This window comes from Pristiophorus japonicus, chromosome 3, assembly GCF_044704955.1.
Source record: "Pristiophorus japonicus isolate sPriJap1 chromosome 3, sPriJap1.hap1, whole genome shotgun sequence".
Lineage (NCBI taxonomy): Eukaryota > Metazoa > Chordata > Chondrichthyes > Pristiophoridae > Pristiophorus > Pristiophorus japonicus.
This window is the reverse complement of record NC_091979.1, coordinates 24,867,897-24,882,367: the sequence shown is the minus strand read 5'-3', so window position 1 is coordinate 24,882,367 and position 14,471 is coordinate 24,867,897. Positions and strand designations below refer to the sequence as shown.

General features: G+C 48.5%; 1 protein-coding gene across 1 annotated transcript in view; it reads left to right on the top strand.

Annotated features, from left to right (window-relative positions):
• The window catches only part of adcy5 (adenylate cyclase 5), a 531,201-nt gene that overhangs the window by 90,711 nt on the left and 426,019 nt on the right, over positions 1-14,471 (top strand). The window lies entirely within an intron of this gene.

Here is a 14,471-nt window from a genome sequence, read left to right as displayed (position 1 = left end):
ATCAGGGCTGTTGTGAGAGACAATATTGGCTCTAATGAACAAAATGTTGAAGCATTGTGGGAGGAGATTAGAGATAGTAAGGGGAAAAAGTCACTGGTGGGCGTAGTTTATAGGCCCCCAAATAATAACTTCACGGTGGGGCGGGCAATAATCAAGGGAATAATGGAGGCATGTGAAAAAGGAACAGCAGTAATCATGGGGGATTTTAACCTACATATCGATTGGTCAAATCAAATCGCACGGGGTAGCCTTGAGGAGGAATTAATAGAATGCATACGGGATTGTTTCTTAGAACAATATGTTACAGAACCTACAAGGGAGCAAGCTATCTTAGATCTGGTCCTGTGTAATGAGACAGGAATAATAAACGATCTCCTAGTAAAAGATCCTCTCGGAATGAGTGATCACAGTATGGTTGAATTTGTAATACAGATTGAGGGTGAGGAAGTAGTGTCTCAAACAAGCATACTATGCTTAAACAAAGGGGACTACAGTAGGATGAGGGCAGAGTTGGCTAAAGTAGACTGGAAACACAGACTAAACGGTGGCACAATTGAGGAACAGTGGAGGACTTTTAAGGAGCTCTTTCATAGTGCGCAACAAAAATATATTCCAGTGAAAAAGAAGGGCGGTAAGAGAAGGGATAACCAGCCGTGGATAACCAAGAAAATAAAGGATAGTATCAAATTAAAACCCAATGCGTATAAGGTGGCCAAGGTTAGTGGGAAACTAGCAGATTGGGAAAATTTTAAACGACAGCAAAGAATGACTAAGAAAGCAATAAAGAAAGGAAAGATAGATTACGAAAGTAATCTTGCGCTAAACATAAAAACGGATAGTAAAAGCTTTTACCAATATATAAAACGGAAGAGAGTGACTAAAGTAAATGTTGGTCCCTTAGAAGATGAGAAGGGGGATTTAATAATGGGAAATGTGGAAATGGCTGGGACCTTAAGCAATTATTTTGCTTCGGTCTTCACAGTGGAAGACGCAAAACACATGCCAAAAATTGCTGGTCACAGGAATGTGAGAAGAGAGGACCTGGAGACAATCACTATCACTAGGGGGGTAGTGCTGGACAGACTAATGGGACTCAGGGTAGACAAGTCCCTTGGTCCTGATGAAATGCATCCTAGGGTATTAAAAGAGATGGCGGAAGTTATAGCAGATGCATTCGTTATAATCTACCAAAATTCTCTGGACTCTGGGGAGATACCAGCGGATTAGAAAGCAGCTAATGTAACGCCTCTGTTTAAAAAAGGGGGCAGACAAAAGGCAGGTAACTATAGGCCGGTTAGTTTAGCATCTGTAGTGGGGAAAATGCTTGAAGCTATCATTAAGGAAGAAATAGCGGGACATCTAGATAGGAATAGTGCAATCAAGTAGACGCAACATGGATTCATGGAGGGGAAATCATGTTTAACTAATTTACTGGAATTCTTTGAGGATATAACGAGCATGGTGGATAGAGGTGTAATGATGGATGTGGTGTATTTAGATTTCCAAAAGACATTCGATAAGGTGCCACACAAAAGGTTACTGCAGAAGATAAAGGTACGCGGAGTCAGAGGAAATGTATTAGCATGGATAGAGAATTGGCTAGCTAACAGAAAGCAGAGAGTCGGGATAAATGGGTCCTTTTCGGGTTGGAAATTGGTGGTTAGTGGTGTGCCACAGGGATCAGTGCTGGGACCACAACTGTTTACAATATACATGGATGACCTGGAAGAGGGGACAGAGTGTAGTGTAACAAAATTTGCAGATGACACAAAGATTAGTGGGAAAGCGAGTTATATAGAGGACACAGAGAGGCTGCAAAGAGATTTAAATGAGGGGATTAAATGTAGTATCTCCAAATTTGCGGATGACACTAAGTTGGGTGGCAGTGTGAGCTGCGAGGAGGATGCTGTGAGGCTGCAGAGCGACTTGGATAGGTTAGGTGAGTGGGCAAATGCATGGCAGATGAAGTATAATGTGGATAAATGTGAGGTTATCCACTTTGGTGGTAAAAACAGAGAGACAGACTATTATCTGAATGGTGACAGATTAGGAAAAGGGGAGGTGCAACGAGACCTGGGTGTCATGATACATCAGTCATTGAAGGTTGGCATGCAGGTGCAGCAGGCGGTTAAGAAAGCAAATGGCATGTTGGCCTTCATAGCAAGGGGATTTGAGTACAGGGGCAGGGAGGTGTTCCTACAGTTGTACAGGGCATTGCTGAGGGCACACCTGGAGTATTGTGTACAGTTTTGGTCTCCTAACCTGAGGAAGGACATTCTTGCTATTGAGGGAGTGCAGCGAAGGTTCACCAGACTGATTCCCGGGATGGCGGGACTGACCTATCAAGAAAGACTGGATCAACTGGGCTTGTATTCACTGGAGTTCAGAAGAATGAGAGGGGACCTCATAGAAACATTTAAAATTCTGACGGGGTTAGACAGGTTAGATGCAGGAAGAATGTTCCCAATGTTGGGGAAGTCCAGAACCAGAGGTCACAGTCTAAGGATAAGGGGTAAGCCATTTAGGACCGAGATAAGGAGGAACTTCTTCACCCAGAGAGTGGTGAACCTGTGGAATTCTCTACCACAGAAAGTTGTTGAGGCCAATTCACTAAATATATTCAAAAAGGAGTTAGATGAGGTCCTTACTACTAGGGGGATCAAGGGGTATGGCGAGAAAGCAGGAATGGGGTACTGAAGTTGAATGTTCAGCCATGAACTCATTGAATGGCGGTGCAGGCTAGAAGGGCCGAATGGCCTACTCCTGCACCTATTTTCTATGTTTCTAAATAGGTTAAGCGAATTTGGCTAAGGTTTGGCAGATGGAATACAATGTCTGAAAATGTGAGCTCATCCAACTTGGGAAAAAAACAGTAAAAGGGAATATTATTTGAATGGGGAGAAATTACAACATGCTGAGGTGCAGAGGGACCTGGGGGTCCTTGTGCATGAATCCCAAAAGGTTAGTTTGCAGGTGCAGCAGGTAATCAGGAAGGCGAATGGAATGTTGGCCTTCATTGTGAGAAGGGTGGAGTACAAAAGCAGGGAGGTCCTGCTGCAATTGTATAGGGTATTGGTGAGGCTGCACCTGGAGTACTACGTGCAGTTTTGGTCACCTTAAGGAAGGATATACTAGCTTTGGAGGGGGTACAGAGACGATTCACTAGGCTGATTCCGGAGATGAGGGGGTTACCTTATGATGATAGATTGAGTAGACTGGGTCTTTACTCGTTGGAGTTCAGAAGGATGAGGGGTGATCTTATAGAAACATTTAAAATAATGAAAGGGATAGACAAGATAGAGGCAGAGAGGTTGTTTCCACTGGTCGGGGAGACTAGAACTAGGGGGCACAGCCTCAAAATACGGGGGAGCCAATTTAAAACCGAGTTGAAAAGGAATTTCTTCTCCCAGAGGGTTGTTAATCTGTGGAATTCTCTGCCCAAGGACGCAGTTGAGGCTAGCTCATTGAATGTATTCAAATCACAGATCGATAGATTTTTAACCAATAAGGGAATTAAGGGTTATGGGGAGCGGGCGGGTAAGTGGAGCTGAGTCCATGGCCAGATCAGCCATGATCTTGTTGAATGGCGGAGCAGGCTCGAGGGGCTAGATGGCCTACTCCTGTTCCTAATTCTTATGTTCTTATGTTCTAAAGCACGAAGACCTTCACAACATCAGCACATTACAACATCTTCAGCACAACAGCTGCATAACATTATCTAAAATAAATGAAAGATAAATCAGCTACAGAAAAGAGAGAAAATACAGAAAATACTTTGCCGACTGCAGAATGCACCGGCTAGCTCACCCGCCAGGGCTAGGGGCGGCAGGCATGCATGACTGTAGGGGTGAGGGATTTTTACTTTTTACAGTTGTCCCAAAATGTTGCGTGGTCCTAATGGAGGATGATTCAGTTTTAATGCAAAATATCTTTTATTGGATATTTTACAATGCACTTCAACGACAACAACAACAGCAACAACAGCAAAGAAAGGCTGCACCCATCCCTCACCCACATCGCGGGGAAAGTGCACCTCCTCATAGGGTCGGTGATGGTGGTGGGGGTGTTGTGGGCCCGGCTGGTGAGTGGATTGAAGTGGGAGTGGCATTTGAGTATCCAGCCTTTGTGCCCTTATTGCAGAAGCCACCTCCCTCATGGCAATCTGCCATCGTTTGCACACCCTCTGAAATGCCCGCCCTCAGTTCCTGTCTCAGTGCTGAGATCTCACCCGACAGTGTCGCTACCTCATCACGCATCCCACCGACGGCCGCCACGAGTGATCTTGTGAGGGCATTGGCCTCCTCACCCAATGATACAACCTGATTAACCTCTGCTGAGGGCTGCATCTCAGGAGAGACTGGTCGGCTTCTCCTTCCCCTCGCTGTGGGTCTGCCTAGTGGCACCCCTCCAGTGCGAGGCGCGGGCTGGGACGGTGGGGCACTGGGTGTCCCAACATGCATTTCACCACCGCCACTGGGACCCGCGACCTTGGCAGGTGTGAACCCATGGAAGGTTGCCGAGGAGCTAATGGAGGTTTCTGGCAGTGTGATGCCCTATACTATGGACTGACCCATATCACGGTCAGCATTCTCCTGAGCACACATTTCCATGGACCCTTCCTCCCCTCACCCGCCTTGGTATGGAGCGCACGCATCTGGATCCTCTGGTGGATCTTCAGGATGTTGAGGAGTGTTCTGCAAAATACAACAGAACAGTCAAATGGTTAGCAGCACAGGAGGGGGCAGGATGGATGGTATGAGTAGTCTGACACATAGCAGGCCAGTCAGCAGGTTGATTTGAAGGGCGACTCTGCAATTTAATGAATCACCCTCACCCTCACGTGTGGGTCCAGCTTGTGCAGAGCTGATTCTTTTTCTGCCGGTGCGACTCAGCAAGGCAGCAACCCTCTGTTCCAGGGCTGTCAGTTGGTGCAGATTTGATGAACCTCCTCCCATTCTAGTTCTCTCCCTCTTGTTGTGGGCCGATTTCTTCCGCAAAGATGAAAATAGTAATTTTCAGACATGGTGCGCTTCTGATGGGTGGGACACATACAGATGGTCACATTTTCACTTGCAATTCAATTTAAAGATGACGATATTACTTACACTCACTGCTTGACCAACATCCTGCCATTTCTTCTTGCACTGGCTTCCAGATCTTGTGGTATTGACCCCAGCGGAGAATTCTTCTGCAACTAGGTTCCTTCTTCTTCTCATTTCCTTGGGTGAGACGTTTGATGGACCACTCTTGCTGATATCCAGCTCCAGCCATTTCTCCTCAATGACAGTCACTAGTTTCTCCACTTCCTCACGGAGGAAATTCTTTGTTCGTCTTGCCCGCTCTTGCGCCATTCGTGTATTGGACTTTCACTCAGGTAATGTTCAAAAATCACAGTTCTCACCTTTCTTCCACCTATCCAGCACTCCTTTCCACTCCCTCAGCCACACAAAAATCACTGTTTAGACCTTACCTTTATATATGGTCCTTTGCCAATGATACTGAGGACGCTCTCCCTTTAATTGGCCGATTGCTAAGCTTCCTGCTGCACTGCGCATGCGCGCACGCTGAAACATCCATTGCGCATGCGCGCACACTCGAACAGACATGGGTCCCCTGCTGGCACTCCACAAGACGCTGGATGCAAGCCCCGCCCCTCTGTCGTCCGCAATAAGCAAGCGCGGCTGAAGCTCCGCCCCCCCCTCAGGCTCTGCAGCGCCGCGCCGATGGATCCGGACAACGAGGGAGCGTCCAAATTAGCAGGTATATTTTTGGCTCTTTTTTTACCCCAAAAGGTCAGCCTGCCACCCCTAACTACGCCACTCTAGGCGGCTGGGGAAATTTGGACCCTCTGTCTCTGTCTCTCTCACTTTGACTCTCTCTCTCGCTCTCTGTCTCTCTCACTGTATTTGCCTGATTGTCTCTCTCTCTCTCTCTGTCTCTGTTACTGATTCTGTCTGACTCTCTCTGTCCCTCTCTCTCTGTCTCTCTCACTCTGTCTGACTCTCTCTCTCTCTCTCTTTCTCTTTTGCTCTCTCTATCTCTGTCTTTGACTCTCATTCTGACTGTCACTCTGTCTCTTTCTCTCACTCTGGCTGACTGTCTCTCCTTCTGTCTGTCTGTCTTTTTCTCTCTCACTCTCTCATGGTCTCTCTCACTCTCTGTCTCTCCCTCTGTCTCTAAAACAGGTTTGGACAAAGGTGGTGCCAGTGAGACTCCGTCTTTGAAACAGTGTCTGAAGACTATTTCCTTAAGTAGTGAGCTGCGAAGATTAGATTTTCTCTTTAACCGGATGGGTGGTGAGGATGGTTTGAAAAGGGGATCCTGATGGGACGAGATCCTGTTTTCAATGATGCTAAGGTTCACATGGCAATGTGGAAGTGGAGTAACAAGTATAATTTTACATTTGGGTGGTTAAGCCGGATAATTGGGTCAGGCGTAGTGGAGTGCGTCGCTGTGATACCTTCTCCGTATTTGTCAATCGGGCATTGACAACAACAACAACAACTTGTATCTATATGGCACCTTTATCTCACAGGAGTATTGTGAGATAAAATTTTGACACGGAGTAGAAATTAGTGCGGGTGAAAGCGGTAGGTTTTAAGGAGCGTCTTAAAGAACATAAGAAATAGAAGCAGGAGAAGGCCATTTGGCCCCTCGAGCCTGCTCCACCATTTAATGAAATCATGGCTGATCTGATCTTAGGCTCAACTCCACTTCCCTGCCCGCTCCCTATAACCCTTCACTCCCTTATCGCTCAGGAGGAAAGAGAGGTAGAGAGGCAGCGAGATTTAGGCAGGGAGTTCCAGAGCTTGGGGCCTAGGCAACAGAAGGCACGGCCACCAATGGTTGAACGATTATAATCAGGGATGCTCAAGAGGGCAGAATTAGAGGAGTGCAGACATCTCGGTGGGGGGAGTGGGGGCTGGAGTAGATTACAGAGATAGGGAGGGGGCGAGGCCATGGAGGGATTTGAAAGCAAGGATGAGAATTTTGAAATGGAGGCGTTGCTTAACCGGGAGCCAATGTAGGTCAGCGAGCACAGGGGTGATGGGTGAGCAGACTTGGTACGAGTTAGGACACAAGCAACCGAGTTTTGGATCACCTCTAGTTTACGTAGGGTAGAATGTGGGAGGCCAGCCAGGAGTGTGTTGGAATAGTCAAGTCTAGAGGCAACAAAAGCATGCATGAGGGCTTCAGCAGCGGATGAGCTGAGTCAGGGGTGGAAACGGATGATGTTACAGAGGTGGAAAGAGGCGGTCTTAGTTATGTTGCGGATACATAGCCGAAAGCTCACTTCAGGGTCAAATATGACGCCAAGGTGGCGGATAGTGTGGTTCAGCCTCAGACAGAAGTTGGGGAGAGGGATGGAGTCAGTGGCTGGGGAACAGAGTTTGTGGCGGGGACCGAAAACAATTGAGTGGTTCTATGTTGCATGGTCTGTTCTGGGTGACCACAGTCGCACAGTGGAGAGTTTTTAACTTTCCGTTTGTGCAACGAGTTTTGCTGCGATTTGTGCGGATGCGGTTCAGGGTTAAGCCCATCAGCTTCGCGGAAGATCGAAGCCAGGGATCTTCGCGTCGGGCCGTTCGCGAAGTGTTTTGTTTGTAACTTCCTGTGAACCCAATTTGGCTTTCCAAGCGCCAGTATTCATCCCCGATTTCCATCGCTCCACCACTGGCGGCCGTGTCTTCAGCTGACTGGGCCCGGAGGGGACAACATCCGCACTGCGACTCCGGGAGAAGCTCCTCGGCCACGGGGAGAAGACGGTTGAGGAGGACTCTAGTGACGACTTTCCCACGGCCTTCTTCGACCTTACAAAGGCCTTCAACACTGTCAACCGCGAGAGTCTATGGAGCGTTCTCCTCCGTTTCGGATGCCCCCAAAAGTACGTCACCTGCTCCACGACGACATGCAAGACGTGATCCTTACCAACGGATCCATCACAGACCCAATTCATGTCCGGACCGGGGTCAAGCAGGGCTGCGTCATCGCCCCAACCCTCTTCTCAATCTTCCTCGCTGCCATGCTCCAGCTCACAGTTGATAAGCTCCCCGTTGGAATGGAGCTAAACTACAGAACCAGTGGGAAGCTGTTCAACCTTCGCCATCTCCAGGCCAGGTCCACACGCACAGAGGCTGAACTCCAGGATATAGTCGACGTACTTACTGAGGCGTATGAAAGCATGGGCCTTATGCTAAACATTAGTAAGACAAAGATCCTCCACCAGCCTGTCCTCGCTGCACATCACTGACCCCCAAACATCAAGATCCACGGCGTGGACCTGGACAACGTGAACCGCTTCCCCTATCTCGGGAGTCTCCTATCAACAAGAGCAGGCATTGACAATGAAATCCAACACTGCCTCCAGTGCGCCAGTGCAGCCTTCGGCCGCCTGAGGAAAAGAGAGTTTGAAGATCAGGCTCTCAAAACTGTCACCAAGCTCATGCTCTACAGGGCCGCAGTAATACCCGCCCTCCTGTATGGCTCAGAGACGTGGACCATGTACAGTAGACACCTCAAGTCGCTGGTGAAATACCACCAGCGATGTCTTCGCAAGATCCTGCAAATCCCCTGGGAGGACAGAGGCACAAACATTAGCGTCCTCGTCCAGGCCAACATCCCCAACATTGAAGCACTGACCACACTTGATCAGCTCCGCTGGGCAGGCCACATTGTCCGCATGCCAGACACGAGACTCCCAAAGCAAGCGCTCTACTCGGAACTCATCCACGGCAAGCGAGCCAAAGGCGGGCACAGGAAACGTTACAAGCCTCAAAGCCTCCCTGATAAAGTGCGACACCCCCACTGACACCTGGGAGTCCCTGGCCAAAGACCGCCCTAAGTGGAGGAAGTGCATCCGGGAGGGCGCTGAGCACCTCGAGTCTCATCGCCGAGAGCATGCAGAAATCAAGCGCAGGCAATGGAAGGAGCTTGCGGCAAACCAGGCTCCCTGCCCACCCTTTCTCTCAATGACGATCTGCGCCACCTGTGACAGAGACTGTGGTTCTCGTATTGGACTGTTCAGCCACCTAAGAACTCATGCTAAGAGTGGAAGCAAGTCTTCCTCGATTCCGAGGGACTGTCTATGATGTTGATAAGAATTAGGAGCAGGAGTCGATCATTCGGCCCCTCGAGTCTGCTCCGCCATTCAATAAGATCATGGCTGATCTTTTACCTCAACTCCACTTACCTGCACTATCCCCATATCCCTTGATCCCCTTAATATCCAAAATAAAAGACAGGAATCAGGTGGAAACTCCCCACTGGCTGGAGTCATATCTCGCACAAAGGAAGATGTTTATGGTGGTTAGGACATCGCTGCAGGAGTTCCTCAGGGCAGTGTCGTAGGCCCAACCATCTTCAGCTACTTCATCAATGACCTTCCCTCCATTATAAGGTCAGAAGTGGGGATATTCGCTGATGATTGCACAGTGTTCAGTGCCATTCGTAACCCCTCAGACAATGACAGCAGACGTGCTGCCCACGTGCAGCAAGACCTGGATAACATTCAGGCTTGGGCTGAAAAGTGGCAAGTAACATTCGCGTCATATAAGTGCCAGGCAGTGACTATCTCCAGCAAGCGAGAGTCTAACCACTGTCCCTTGACATTCGCCGAATCCCCCCCGTCATTTGCCGGTTGGTCATGTGATGAATCCTCCAGGAATATGTCCATCTAGAGTTGGCAACCCTTTGCTGTAACCCAGTGAGGAGTTATCACTTTCTGGGAAGGAGATGAATTGCAGTGGAAGAGAAACACGAACCTGTTTATCTCCCAAGGCGATCATCTGAAACATTTACTATCATTTTTCTTGCCCATGTGGTTTCCTTATCTTAATTAAACTCGTTTGCTTTGCAGGGAATCTCTCAGTACCATAAAACCCCATGTATAACGTGCACCTTAATATTCATCTGCTGGCCTCTTCTCAAACTCTATTGTATAACTTGCGCCTAAATATTTACACTCGGGCCTTATTCTACAGGAATCCTGAGGTTCATGGCATCAATATCGCGGCTCCGCCCCGCCACAACTCATCTGCTGCTGAAACCCTCAACCATAACAACAGAAGAACATAAGAAATAGGAGCAGGAGTAGGCCATTCGGCCCCTCGAGCCTGCTCCACCATTTAATAAGATCATGGCTGATCTTCGACCTCAACTCCACTTTCCTGTGAAATTATCCACTTTGATAGGAAAACCATAAAGACAGAGTATTATTTAAATGGTGATAGCTTGGGAAAGTGTCGATGTACAGAGGGACCTGGGTGTCCTTGTACACCAGTCATTGAAAGCAAACATGCAGGTGCAGCAAGCAGTTAGGAAGGCAAATGGTATGTTGGCCTTCATTGCAAGAGGATTTGAGTACAGGAGCAAGGACGTCTTACTACAGTTATACAGGGCCTTGGTGAGACCGCACCTGGAGTATTGTGTGCAGTTTTGGTCTCCTGACCTAAGAAAGGATATACTTGCCATAGAGGGAGTGCAGCGAAGGTTCACCAGACTGATTCCTGGGATGGCAGGACTGTCGTATGAGGAGAGGTTGGGTCAACTAGGCCTAAAATCTATCGATCTCTGTCTTGAATATACTCAAAGACTGAGCCCTCACAGCCCTCTGGGGTAGAGAATTTCAAAAATTCACCATCCTCTGAGTGAAGAAGTTTCTCCTCATCTCAATCCTAAATGGCTGACTCCTTATTCTGAGACTGTGACCCCTGGTTCTAGACACCTCAGCCATAGGAAACATCCTCCCTGCATCTACCCTGTCAAGCCCTGTAAGAATTTTGTATGTTTCAATGAGATCACCTCTCATTCTTCTAAAGTCTAGAGAATATAGGCCTAGTCTGCTCAATCGCTCCTCATAGGACAATCCCCCCATCCCAGGAAGCAGTCTGGTGAACCTTCATGTACTCCCTCAATGGCAAGTATATCCTTCCTTAGGTAAGGAGACCAAAAACTGTACACAATACTCCCGGTGCAGTCTCACCAAGGCCCTATATAAATGCAGGAAGACATCTTGGGGTAGAAATTGCCCCCCGCCCAAAACAGAGCGCTCCCACCCCGTTTAGATGGTTTATGCCACAGCTGCGGTTCAGGTCGACTCTTTCAGGAAATTCCGCTCTTTGTTTATTTTTGTTTTGATCCGGAGGTCGGTGTAAATGGGGGCGGTGACTACACCTGAGGGGCGGAGTCACCGCTGCGATGACGTCATCACGGCGCCGTGTCACCACGGCGCTCCCCTTCACAGTGGCAATTTGTAAACTTCAGCCCACTGGGCCACCAGGGAGGGTTTCGGCCGGGCCAGCGGCCTGGCACCCAAGAGGGGGTGCCAGGCTGTCTGTTGGTGGGCCGGCCGAACCCGGGGGGCATAATTGTCCGCCCGACCTGGCAGTCGGCAACCAACAAAAAAAAAAACATGGCGGCAGCGGCAGTGCGCCCTCCCCTTTAAGGGAAGCCACACCGCCGCTGCAGAAGGCCGCAGCCTCCCTGGACCACCGGGGAGAGGTTATTTTGGCACCGCCGGGCGGGCCGAAGATTTTCCCAGGGGAATGTCGCCATCGGGGGATTAGATCGGCGATGCGCACGGTGCTGACGCGCTTAACACCGATCGGCAGCAGCGGAGCGGTAAGGGGGGGGACAGAATCGGGGCACCACCGGGAAACCGCGGGAGGGCAATGGGCTAGCAGCGACCATTCCACTAACTGTCAACGTCCACTCCACTCCGCAGCATGGTCGCCGATTTGCGGTGATAACAGGCCTTCAGGAAAGGTGCAATTCCGGCCCCTTTACTCACACTCAAATCTCTTCTAATAAAAGCCAACATACCATTTGGTTTCTTAAATGCTTGCTGTACCTGCATGTTAACTTTCAGTGGTTCGTGTACAAGGACACCCAGGTCTCTCTGAACACCAACGTTTCCCAATCTCTCACCATTTAAAAACATGTTGCTTTACTATCCTACCAACGTGGATAACTTCACATTTCTCCACATTATATTCCATGCCTTTGTTAACCCCCCAGACTCTCCTGTAGCAACGCTTACCTGGCCGGCCTCCCACCTTTCACCCTCCGTAAACCTGAACTCATCTGAAACTCTGCTGCTCGTGTCCTAACGCGCACCAAGTCCCGCTCTCCCATCACCCCTGTGCTCGCTCACCTACATTCTCATCCTTGTTTTCAAGTCCCTCCATGGCTTCGACCCTCTCTATCTCTTTAAACACCTCCAGCACGACAGCCTCCGAGATATCTGCGCTCCTCCAGAACCAGGGGGTCACGGTCTAAGGATAAGGGGTAAGCCATTTAGGACCGAGATGAGGAGAAACTGCTTCACTCAGAGAGTTGTTAACCTGTGGAATTCTCTGCCGCAGAGAGTTGTTGATGCCAATTCGGTAGATATATTCAAGAGGGAGTTAGATATGGACCTGATGGCTAAAGGGATCAAGGGGTATGGAGAGAAAGCAGGAAAGGGGTACTGAGGTGAATGATCAGCCATGATCTTATTGAATGGCGGTGCAGGCTCGAGGGGCCGAATGGCCTACTGCTGCACCTATTTTCTATGTTTCTATGTTTCTGGCCTCTTGCGCATTACTCCACCATTGGCGACCATGGCTTCAGCTGCCTAAGCCACGGAATTCCCTCCCTAAACCTCTCCGCCTCTTTACCTCTCTTTCCTCCTTTAACTCGCTCCTGAAAACCTACCTCTTTGATCAAGCTTTTGGTTATCTGCCCTAATATTTCTTTTAAAATATTTTTAAATTCATTCACAGGATATGGGCATCGCTGGCAAAGCCAGCGTTTATTGCCTACCCCTAGTTGCCCTTGGGTGGCTTGCTAGGCCAGTTCAGAGGCAGTTAAGAGTCAATTCCATTGCTGTGAGTCTGGAGTCACATATAGGCCAGACCGGGTAAGGACGGCAGATTTCCTTCCCGAAAGTGAACCAGATGGGTTTTTACGACAATATGGTAGTTTCCTGGTCACCACTACTGATACTAGTTTTTTATTACCGATTAACGATACAGGCTAAGTGAGTGGGCAAATATTTGGCAGATGGAGTATAATGTTGGAAAGTGTGAGGTCATGCACTTTGGCAGAAAAAAAATCCAAGAGCAAGTTATTATTTAAATGGAGAAAGATTGCAAAGTGCCACAGTACAGCGGGACCTGGGAGTACTTGTGCATGAAACACAAAAGGATAGTATGCAGGTACAGCAAGTGATCAGGAAGGCCAATGGAATCTTGACCTTGATTGCAAAGGGGATGGAGTATAAAAGCAGGGAAGTCTTGCTACAGCTATACAGAGTATTGGTGAAGCCACACCTGGAATACTGCGTGCAGTTTTGGTTTCCATATTTACAAAAGGATATACTTGCTTTGGAGGCAGTTAAGAGAAGGTTCACTAGGTTGACCTGGGGGTCCTTGTGCATGAATCCGAAAAAGTTAGTTTGCAGGGCAGCAGGTAATCAGGAAGGCGAATGGAATGTTGGCCTTCATTGCAAGAGGGATGGAGTATAAAAGCAGGGAGGTGACCTGCAACTGTGCAGGATATTGGTGAGATCGCACCTGGAGTACTGCGTGCAGTTTTGGTCACCTTACTTAAGGAAGGATATACTAGCTTTGGAGAGGTTCAGAGACGATTCACTCGGCTGATTCCGGAGATGAGGGGGTTACCTTATGATGATAGATTGAGTAGACTGGGACTTTACTCCTTGGAGTTCAGAAGGATGAGGGGTGATCTTATAGAAACATTTATAATAATGAAAGGGATAGACAAGATTGAGGCAGAGAGGTTGTTTCCACTGGTCGGGGAGACTAGACCGAGTGGGCCCAGCCTCAAAAAACGGGGGAGCCAACTTAAAACCGAGTTGAGAAGGAATTTCTTCTCCCAGACGGTTGTGAATCTGTGGAATTATCTGCCCAAGGAAGCAGTTGAGGCTAGCTCATTGAATGTATTCAAATCACAGATAGATAGATTTTTAACCAATAAGGGAATTCAGGGTTTTGGGGAGAGGGTGGGTAAGTGGAGCTGAGTCCACGGCCAGATCAGCCATGATCTTGTTGAATGGCGGAGCAGGCTCGAGGGGCTAGATGGCCTACTGCTGTTCCTAATTCTTAAAAAATTCTTATGATTCCAGGGATGAGGGGGTTGACTTATGAGGAAAGGTTGAGTAGGTTGGGCCTCTACTCATTGAAGTTCAGAAGAATGGGAGGTGATCTTATCGAAACATATAAGATTATGAAGGGGCTTGACAAGGTGGATGCAGAGAGGATGTTTTCACTGATGGGGGAGACTAGAACTAGGGGGCATGATCTTAGAACAAGGGGCCGCCCATTTAAAACAGAGATGAGGAGAAATTTCTTCTCTCGGAGGGTTGTAAATCTGTGGAATTCGCTGCCTCGGAGAGCTGTGGAAGCTGGGACATTAAATTTTAAGACAGAAATAGACAGTTTCTTAAACGATAAGTGGATAAGGGGTTATGG